General features: G+C 34.0%; 1 pseudogene; it reads left to right on the top strand.

Annotated features, from left to right (window-relative positions):
- Positions 1-8,517: 8,517 nt before the first annotated feature.
- Positions 8,518-9,309, top strand: LOC111404863 (annotated as a pseudogene).
- The last annotated feature ends 2,323 nt before the right edge of the window (positions 9,310-11,632 follow it).

Below are 11,632 nucleotides of genomic sequence, written 5' to 3'. Positions count from 1 at the left end.
TACTTCTGCTCGGATAATTGAAACGATTAGCAATAATTTGATAGACGAAAAATGATAAGACACAAAAAGGGAAAACAAGTTGCCTGCTATGGGCAAAGTTGGCTTGAGCCGCGCCAACAAGTTGGTGCTCTTGCCGCAATCCAAGAATCTCAACATTTACGTGTGTTACCTCGTTGACTTTTGACACCCACTCGCGTGATATAGCTGTATGCTCGAGTTACACCTTATCAAAACTCTTTGAAAGGGCCTCTGATAAAGGGAGGCTTACATTAGTGGAGGACTCGTCGAATAATCTCTCTGCCTTTCTGTGTGTTATCGTGTTCACATTACTCCACACTAAAGAGTACACCATAAAATGTGAGTTCTAAGCTTTTTTATTTGACTTTTCCATCATATTAACTTTTTAGGGTTTTCAGTTTTATTCTAATTATGCCTCGTTTGACCTCCATTAATTTTCATTTCATTCTATTTTTCTCTCTTCTATTTTCAACCACATAATATTTCATAAAATAATATTATACGTAAGTCGAAAACTTTTTCTTCTTTTTTGACCAATCATTTAAAAAAAATACTATTTCATCCATTTTCATTCCCCCAAAATGGGGGTCAAACGGGGTCTAAGTTTCTAGCAATGGTTTGATCTGTGCTTGATCTAAATTTTGAAACTATATTTTGGTGTCATTTGAAATGGTATGTGCAAATTTTGTTGTTAATACCGTTTCGTTTATTTACTCACTTGTTATCAGATCTATCATATATTTTTGAGTCGTTATTGGGTATTTGATCAATGTATTCAGAATGTTTAGAATTCTGATTCATTTTTGCTTGATTTGGGAAAAATTATTGGCAAGCGTTATTGTCTTATTGAGCTTCGCTCAGTACTTAGTGTATACAGATTTGATTGATCTGATGGGTCTTGTCGTCTATACACGATTTTGTTGATTAAATTTTTTTCTAATACCATTGGTGAATTTTGATCTGTTCTATTTTGTACTTAATTAAAATTGAGCAGTGCTCTGTGTTCTTTCTAGATTTTTTTTCCTCGCTACCAACCTGAGCCTGCACATTTATTTATCTTATCATTCAACATGATGCAGCTTTTGATGTTTTCTTTGTAATGCTGATTTTAATTCGGTTAATGTCTAAGAAATTTGTTATAGGAATGAGGTTGAATATCGAAATGGGAAATTTCGCTCTTTTTCAAGTTATTATCACTTTGTGGGTACCATGTATTAAAACACTATTTGATCCACATTATCTGAAAAAATGTATTCTTAAACCTTGTTTTGACATCATTTCAATCACACATTTTCAATAAAATAATGTTATACGCAAATTCAAAACTTTTCTTTAATTTTTAATCACACATTTTGTAGGAATTGGTTCAAATAATTAACCAAAAATCGAAAAATAAAAAGGTGTGTAAAAGTGAAAAATGAAAAAGTGTGACTACGTATCAACTTCGACTAAATATTCAGACTTGATCCAATGATCAAATTACAAAAGTAAATAGACCAACTTATTCTACTCGTCGAGTGTATTGTCGTGGTATATTTGGAATCTCGAAATCAATTTCGGATGAATGAGAAATTGTGGATCAAAATTGGAAGAAATGAAGTATTGCCACTTTTCGAAAGAATGCAGGTTTTGGCCAAGTTTTGCAACTTTTCGAAAGGATGCATGTTTTGGCCCACACTACTTTATTTGAACCATTTCTACATCTATAAATAGTACCCTATAGACATGATTTTGGGTACACTAATTGCATTGAGCATTCATTCTCCTCTTGCAATTCTCTCCTTTCAATTCCATAGTATTTTCATGCATTTCCTTTGTAGAAGGAAAATTCTGTCAAAAGTTCGTCGGTTTCTTGTGGTTTAAAGTGCTGCTACCACAAGTTGTGAATCCATTGTATCTTGAGAGACAAGTGTCATTCACCGTGAGCACCGTAGCGGAGCAATTTATCTTAAGGAAAGAGATAACATCTCGCCTTAGATTATTCTCTATTTATGCTACTTCTTAATCTTTGTTTTGCGTAATCGTTATACCGGAATTCTGTCCAAATTTTCATACATATAAATTGTGTTTTGATCACGCTCTTGCGAGTTAAAATTGGTCAAACAAATATATAAAAAATCAACCCTTACATAGCCCTTTTTATAAGTCGTCTTCAACAAATTTAAGACAAATTTTTGTGTCTTTGTGGTTGGTTGTGGACAACCATTACTTTATTTGAATAATGCTTTGTGAACTATTCCTCCACCGATATTATCATCATTTTGTTGAACTTTTGTTTGTGTAACAGAATTGACTACCATCAAAATTTCGTCAAGTCAAAATGGTTTCAATAATGTGGTGCCACCCATGGCCATACTGTTGCATAATACTACTATCCCACATGGGGAAAAGTCGAAAAAATTTGTACGAGTAGATTTCAAGAGGTGGCAACAAAAGATGTTGTTTTATTTCACCACTCTTAATTTGGCTAAATTTCTAAAGGAAACTACACCGACTGTACAAGAAGGGAAAAATAATCGTGAATCAATTATTGCTTTGAATACATGGAAACACTCGGACTTCCTATGCAAGAACTATATCCTAAACGGATTGGATAATATACTATATGGGGTGTATAGTTCAAAAAAATCAACCAAGGAATTAAGGGATTCTTTGGAGATAAAGTACAAGACCAAGGATGCCGGAATAAAGAAGCTCATTGTCGGCAAATTTTTGGACTACAAGATGGTGGATTCCAAAATCGTGATTAGCCAAGTGCAAGAGATTCAAGTCTTGTTGCACGACATCCATGCTATGAAAATGAAATTGAGTGAATCATTCCAAGTGACTGCCATTATTAAAAAACTCCCTCATGTATGGAGAGATTTCAAAAATTAACTCAAACAAAAACGCAAGAAAATGAATTTAGAAGAATTGATTATGCGATTGAGGATTGAAGAGACAATCGAAAAATCAAACGAAGGTCGGTTGATCAAGATGGTGCAAATTTTGTTGAAATGAAACCAAAGGCAACAAACAAGAAACGAAAAGCTCATAATTATGCACCGCAAAGAGACAATTCCAAGAAGGTTAAGAAGTTCAAAGGGAATTGTTACAACTATGTCAAGGCTGGACATCATTCAAGTGAATGTCGAAAGACAAAGAAGAATTCTCAAGCCCACGTGATTGCAAATAACACTCTATCCGATGGACTGCAAGAAATGAGTTTATCTGCAGTAGTGTCCGAATGCAACATGATTGGAAATACTAGAAAATGGTGGATTGACACCGACGCTACCCGCCATATGTGTGTGGACAAGGCAATGTTCTCCAACTATCAAGAATTAAATGGGGAACAACTATACATGGGAAATTCTGCCAGTTCCAAAGTTGAAGGACAAGACAAAGTCACTTTGAAAATGACATCCGGGAAAGAACTCGTCCTCAACAATGTCCTACATGTGCCGGATATACGTAAGAATTTAGTGTCCGGGTCTCTACTTAGTAAGAATGGTTTTAAACTTGTATTTGTATTCGAAAAATCAAACGAAGGCCGGTTGATCAAGATGGTGCAAATTTTGTTGAAATGGAACCAAAGGCAACAAACAAGAAACGAAAAGCTCATAATTATGCACCGCAAAGAGACAATTCCAAGAAGGTTAAGAAGTTCAAAGGAAATTGTTACAACTATATCAAGGCTGGACATCATTCAAGTGAATGTCGAAAGACAAAGAAGAATTCTCAAGCCCACGTGATTGCAAATAACACTCTATCCGATGGACTGCAAGAAATGAGTTTATCTGCAGTAGTGTCCGAATGCAACATGATTGGAAATACTAGAAAATGGTGGATTGACACCGACGCTACCCGCCATATGTGTGCGGACAAGGCAATGTTCTCCAACTATCAAGAATTAAATGGGGAACAACTATACATGGGAAATTCTGCCAGTTCCAAAGTTGAAGGACAAGACAAAGTCACTTTGAAAATGACATCCGGGAAAGAACTCATCCTCAACAATGTCCTACATGTGCCGGATATACGTAAGAATTTAGTGTCCGGGTCTCTACTTAGTAAGAATGGTTTTAAACTTGTATTTGTATTCGATAAATTTGTATTGTCTAAGAATGAGATGTTTGTAGGGAAATGATACATGTGTGATGAAATGTTCAAGTTGAACGTTCTTACCATTGTACCGAAACAAGTTGTTATGAATAAGACTATAAATTCCGTTTACTTGCTTGAGCCTTCATATTTGTGACATAGTCGATTAGGACATATGAATTACAAATCATTGCGAAAATTAATGAATCAATAGTTCCGGTACATAAAATCAATCCTAATCATAAGTGTGAAATATGTGTTAGAAGCAAAATTGGCTAAAACACCGTTCCATTCAATGCAAATGAACACAACCCCTCTTGAATTGATCTATAGCGATATATACGATCTAAAATTTATACAAATTCGAGGTGGTAAGAAATATTTTGTGACATTTATTGATCATTGTACAAAGTTTTGCTATGTCGTTCTTTTGAGAAGTAAAGATGAAACTTTAGATGCATTCAAAACCTATAAGGCTGAAATTGAAACACAACTTGAAAAACGAATAAAGAATATTCGTAGTGATAGAGGAGGTAAATATAGGGCTCCGTTTGAAGACTTTTGTTTTGAACATGGAATTGTTCATCAAACAACGACATCTTACTCTCCTCAATTAAATAGTGTTGCAGAACGCAAAAATTGAACACTTAAAGAAATGATGAATGCCATGTTAATAAGTTTGGGTTTACCACAAAACATGTGGGGGAGGTTATTTTAACGGCAAATAGTTTTCTTAATAAAATACCCCTTAAGAAAATGGAAGAGACACCATATGAATTATGGAAAGCCCATCCTCCATCCTACCAATACTTGAAAGTGTGGGGGTGTGTAGTTAAGGTTAAGGTACCTAAGCCTAAACAAGTGAAAATCAATCCTAAAACGATAGATTGCATATTTTTTGGATACGCCAATAATAGTAGTGCATATCGATTTATTGTACACAAATCTAAAATACAAGACGTGCACGAAGGGACCATAATTGAATTAAGGAATGCGACATTCTTTGAAAATATTTTTCTTTACAAAAATAAGGAAAATACGAGTTCTAACAAAAGAACATATGAAACTACCAATGGAACTTCAAATGAGGAAGAACCAAAGCATAATAAAAGGGCTAGGACTTCCAAAACGTTTGGCCTAAGTTTTCTAACCTATATGGTAGAGGATAATCCAAAAACTTTCAATGAAGCAATGTTTACACCGTAAGCATAGCATTGAAAAAAAGCTATCAATAATGAGATAGATTCTATAATGCAAAACTATACGTCGGAGTTGTTTGATTTACCTCCCGGTAACAAGCCTTTAGAATGCAAATAGATATTCAAAAAGAAATTGAAACCTGACAGATCCATTGATAAATATAAGGCTAGATTGGTTGCTAAACGACATAGGCAAAAAGAAAGACTTGACTTTTTTGATACCTACTCACCCATGACTAGAATCACGTCGATAAGGTTGTTAATTGCAATTGCGGGAATACACAATCTTGAAATTCATCAAATGGATGTAAAAACAGTATTCCTAAACGGTGAGTTAGAAGAGGAGATTTACATAGAGCAACCTGAAGGATTCGTTTCTCCTAACCAAAAACACAAAGTGTGTAAACTTGTTAAGTTCTTGTATAAATTAAAACATGCTCCTAAACAATGGCACCAAAAGTTTGACAAAATAATGTTATCAAATGGATTCAAGATCAACGAATGTGACAAATGTGTATATATTAAACATACACAAAATGCCTATGTACTTGTATGTCTATATGTGAACAACATGTTAATAATGGGCAATAGTCACGAAATATTGCTTAACACAAAAAAGATGCTAACAAAGCATTTCAATATGAAAGATATGGGCGTGACACATGTAATCCCAGGGATTAAAATCTCTAGAACGCAGGATGGAAGCGTACTTTCACAATCTCACTACATAGAAAAAGTACTTAAGAAGTTTGACGTATTTGAGGAAAGTCCTGTGAGAACTACTCTTGATCCGAGTATGCACTTCGTCAAAAATACGGGAGAAAACATATCACAACTAAGGTACTCATAAATAATTGATAGTCTTATATATATCACAAATTGCACTCGACCGATATTGCTTTTGCGGTGAATAAACTTAGTAGATTTATAAGTAATCCAAATCGTGATCATTGGAAGACTTTGACGAGGGTTCTAAGGTAGTTGAAGTATGCCTTAACCTATAGATTACACTTCACAAAATATCCTACGGTACTAGAAGGATATTGTGATGCGAATTGAATATTAATGTGAAGGATTTCAAGTCCACTAGTGGTTATGTATTCACCATTGGTGGAGCTACTATATTTTGAAAATCAACAACGCAAACGTGCATAGCTCGATCAACGATGAAATTTGAATTTATTGCTTTGGACACAGTTGGAGAAGAAGTAGAATGGCTTCGAAATTTCTTAGAAGATGTTCCATGTTGACCCAAGCCAGTACCTACGATAAGTATACATTGTGATAGTCAATCAGCAATTAGAAGGGCTTGGAAAAGCATGTATAATGGTAAGTCTAGACATATTTTTCGTAGACACAACACCATTAAACAACTGATCTCAAATGACGTTATCTCCATTGATTATGTGAAATCAAAGTAGAATATTGCGAATCCACTTACGAAAAGTTTGCATAGAGATCAAGTGCGTTGCCTATCAAAAGGAATGAGGTTAAAGCCTACTATGTAAGAGTTTTTGCAATTGTAACCCTACCTTGTTGACTGGAGATCCCAAATTCTTGGTTCAAAGAGACAATTAAGTTGTGAAAATTTTATAAAACACTTAGGAAATTATAATTCCTAACTCATTCCTATGATACTAAAGTGCTTTCTGCAGAGTAGATAGAGGTTAAGATTATCTTTTAATGATTCATATATCTTGATTAAGTCAAGTGGAGTAGGGTAGAATACTCTTAATAGGAGTTCACCTTTGTAAGTGTGAAGTGGGGCCGCTTCGATAAAAATTGTTTAAGGTTTGAATTCTCTAAACACTTATGAAACCAAGAAGGATTCAAGGTCAAAATGAACCAAGTTATGAGAACTAAGTGCAGAATAGAGAAGATATCTGTGTGAGTACTGTTGTCTTGACTTACACCAAAGGATGAGTGGTTCAAGACCTATGGTTCATCAATTAGCCGAGTAAGTCCGATAGTATTTCACTAAGGGAGGTTCAAGGCCAGAAGTCACCATCCCTGATGTATCATATCATCGCATTTGTATATGTATACCTGAATTTCTATTCATGTCGGAGATTGTAGGAATTGGTTCAAATAATTAACCAAAAATTGGAAAATGAAAAGGTGTGACTATGTGTCAATTTCGACCAAATATTCGGACTTGGTTCGATGGTCAAATTACAAAAGTAAATAGACCAACTTATTCCATTCGTCGAGTAGATCGTCTTGATATATTTGGAATTTCGAAACAAATTCCGGATGAATGAGAAATTGCGAACCAAAGTTGGAAGAAATGAAGTGTTGTAACTTTTCGAAAGCATGCAGATTTTGGCCAGGTGTTGCAACATTTCGAAAGGATGCATGTCTTGGCCCACACTACTTCATTTGCACAATTTCTACTTCTATAAATAGGACCTTATAGACATGATTTTGGGTACACCAATTGCATTGAGCATTCATTCTCATCTTGCAATTATCTCCTTTCTAATTCCATAGCATTTTCATACATTTCCTTTGTAGAGGGAAAATTATGTCAAAAGTTTGTCGGTTTCTTGTGATTTGAAGTGCTGCTACCACAAGTTGTGAATCCATTGTATATTGTGAAATAAGTGTCATTCACCGTGAGCACCGCAGCGGGACAATTTGTCTTAAGAAAAGAGATAATGTCTCACATTGGATTATTCTCTATTTCTATTCCTTCTTAGTCCTTATTTTGTGTAATCGTTATACCGGAACTCTGTCCAAATTTCCATACATATAAATTGTGTTTTGATCACGCTTTTGCGGGTTAAAACTGGTCAAACAAATATATCAAAAATCGACATTTACATAGCCCTTTTTATAAGTTGTCTCCAACACATTTTTCATGATTACACTATTTAAAAATACATTTTTATGAAAATAATGTAGCTCAAACAAGAGCGAATTAAATATGGAAAAGATAGCAATGCCCAACCCCATCTGTAGTTAACTTTTAATCTGCTACCATTTTTTGCTATTTAGCAATTTGACTAAATTACCACCAATCCTTTGGGCTATGTTTGTTTCTTTTTCTGCTAAATAAGTTTTCCCTGGTTAGAATACTGTATTATAATATCATTGTTTTGAGTAATGATATGGATTATTTTAACTAACTTTAAGATTACATTGTTTCGTGACTTTAAATTTATGAAATCCACGTGAGTTTATGATTTTCAATATTTGATCTTATTTTTAGGCTAACGCCGCATTTGAGATGGCTGTGCATGACGAATGCAAGTTGAAGTTCTTGGAATTGAAGGCAAAAAGGACCCATCGCTTCATTTTCTTCATGATAGAGGAGAAACAGAAGCAGGTCATTGTTGAAAAAGTTGGCGAGCTGACTTAGAGCTACGAGGACTTCACTGCAAGTCTTCCTATGGATCAATGTCGCTATGCTGTATATGATTTTGACTTCGTAACGAAGGAGAATTGTCAGAAAAGCATGATTTTCTTCATATCTTGGTAATTGGCATTACGCTCTTACCCAATTAAAATATGCTATTATGCTTGCACAATATATTGTTCTTTTGTATTTCAATCAAATGCATTACACTTCTCATGACCTCGTGGTTTGTTGACTTTTTCTATTGTTATGTAAGGTCTCATGGTAAAAGGGTCGAGATGATTTGTCGTCTCATAAAATATTGCACTTTCACTTTTTATTTTGATAGGTAAAAATTAAGACCATTTCTCGATTTTTGCGTGTCATTCCATGCTAATCTTCTCTGTATCGTTCCGATTTTATTGGATGTCCCCGAAGGGACTTGCACTTTTACATTTCAAAAAAATGCATTATACTTTCATTAATCGTGGTTTAGTGACATGTTTTTTTGGCTATTCAAGGTCTCCTGATACCTCAAGGGTGAGAAGAAAGATGATTTATGCAAGCTAAAAGGACAAGTTTAAGATGAAACTTAATGGAATTCAGGTCAAACTACAAGCAACCAATCCAACTGAGATGGGGCTTGATGTTATCAAAAGCCATGCAAGCTAAGTAATATATTTTGTGCAAGGGAGCGTTTTCATTTTTTTCGCGCAATAGGCTTTAAACTTTAAACGAGTCGAATGTTTTTGTTTTTTGGGTGGTAAACTTGGATAGCGATGACTTTAGTCACCAAGTACTACCGAAAGTATTATATTTCTTTGAACGAGTTTACTGGGGGATCAGTATATGATGTATTTGTTACGTTAGATTATATTCATTGTGTGTTTCCCTTGTCGTTGATGTCTACGAGCTAATATGCGTAACAGTTTGTGAGGGATAACACAACTTCCTTAACCTATTTATGTTGTTACTAACAGGCGCTTTTCTTGCATTTCCTGGTTTATCGAATTAATAGCCTAGACAATGTCATATTAATTGAGATAGTGTTACATGTACATCATTTAGCTATTGGTACACATACTCATGATGTGGTAAGATACACCTGATCACAATTTATTCAAAAAAAGCTTCTACATCTTTTCTTGACATCTCATCTATCTTCAAAAGTTTTTATAACTCCTTATGTACAAGTTGTTGGTTTGTGTGCCAATATAGTATATTTTACTACGATAAAATAATAATGTATAACAAGTAAATTGTGTTTTTATTTATTATTGAGCATGCGAATTAAAGTACTTGTGATCACTTATGATAATATAAGTTGGGTACTTGCATTGAAGAGTACAATGAGACATAGCTTATATTCCGATCATAGATAATTTGTTCATAACCAATGTATAAGGGTTGACACCTAGTACTGAAAGGTTATAGTGTTGATCGATTCACTATTCAAGTTTGTAATTTTTCTTTATCACATAAATAGTTAAATGTGACATTAGTACACTTGAAGTGTATTGAAAACACCACGGGTCAAATTTAATTTTAATTCAATATCATGATCGTGCGAATAATTAAATCTCACTTGATCGCTGTGTATTTCATCTAAATTCTTTGACAATGTTATATATACATTTTCGTGATTTTAATAGTTTTTTGATCCATCAATGGGTGAGATCAATTTGATTGATCAAATATCTTGACGAGTTAGGAATTTGAGAATGAGCGAAGTAGAAAATGTGAATTCGTGTCAGGAACTGTCACCCCGAAAAATAGGTAGAGTGACTACTTAAATATTTTATGTTGAACGGTTAAAATCTGAACTTAGTGTTTAGCGATGACTAAATTTCGACATTTATAATTAGCTCACAGGATCGTTGAAGAAATAATACTTAAGTCAGTGAAAATAATTAGAAAGGTAAAACGATCATTTATAATCGTACCTAATTATCGAATCTCAAGCGGTGATAAAATACATATGCAGTAGATAATTTATAATCGTACCCAAAACTCGGTACTCTTTGGTCTAAACAATCGGGGAGTTATTAACCTAAAGCTCACTACGAGAGTCAAAAAGAAAGTTTAAGGGAGTGAGGTAAAACACGAGATTTAAAAAACAAAAATGTTATTGTGCAATTTTATTTGATGTTTGGACTTAGATAACTAGTGAATTTGAATTATTTAGTATAAACTTGAATATGGAAGCACTCATTAATGAAAAATCATTACATGACTAGATGTTGAGATTGTTGATTAGACCCAACTGAATTAGAGCATTAAAAAAAATGAATGAATTGAGAGCACCCTATAGATTTACACCTGGGGAAAGAAAATGAATAGTTATTCAAAGAGTGTAAATCTCACAAGTGGGAAAGGACATATTTGACCACAAAGGATCAGGTTGGAGCCAATTTGAAAATTTTTCTGCCTTGACAACTTTTCTTAATTTAGATGATAACTGAAAATGACTATGCACATATACCGATCGAACATTGAATAAGCTTAAATGGTTTTTGTTAGTATTGTTTGAAGCAATTTGTGAATTGATTATACAATGTTATGCTCTTACATATTTTTGATAAGCTACTTAACGTGTTGATCATTATCACGTTTGTTTGATTGTGTTGTAGATAATCTTCCTTGGGACGAGCAATAACTTGAGTTTGGAGTATTTTGATAAGTATGTTTTTGCACACTTATTTAATATATAAATAAACTTAAATATTAATTAAATGAGCGAATTTTTACTCACAATTATGTAATTATTGTTGTTATTGGTAATAGAACAATGCAAAAAGGAGGGGAAATGACCAAAATTGTGAGTTGGGGACCAAAGTGCACTGGCGTCGGAAGTTGAGGACATTTGGGATACAATTTGTGGAGGGAAAAATTGATATAAAAGTCAATCTGAGGACCATATTGTACAGTATCAAAAGTTGAGGGACCTGGCGTGCAATTATTTTGGAGACTGCTGCAAAAGGAAACCATTTCTTGG

The sequence above is a fragment of the Olea europaea genome, chromosome 11 (assembly GCF_002742605.1).
Source record: "Olea europaea var. sylvestris chromosome 11, O_europaea_v1, whole genome shotgun sequence".
NCBI lineage: Eukaryota > Viridiplantae > Streptophyta > Magnoliopsida > Lamiales > Oleaceae > Olea > Olea europaea.
Note: the sequence above shows the minus strand (reverse complement) of the source record. Positions and strands in the feature narration are given on the sequence as shown.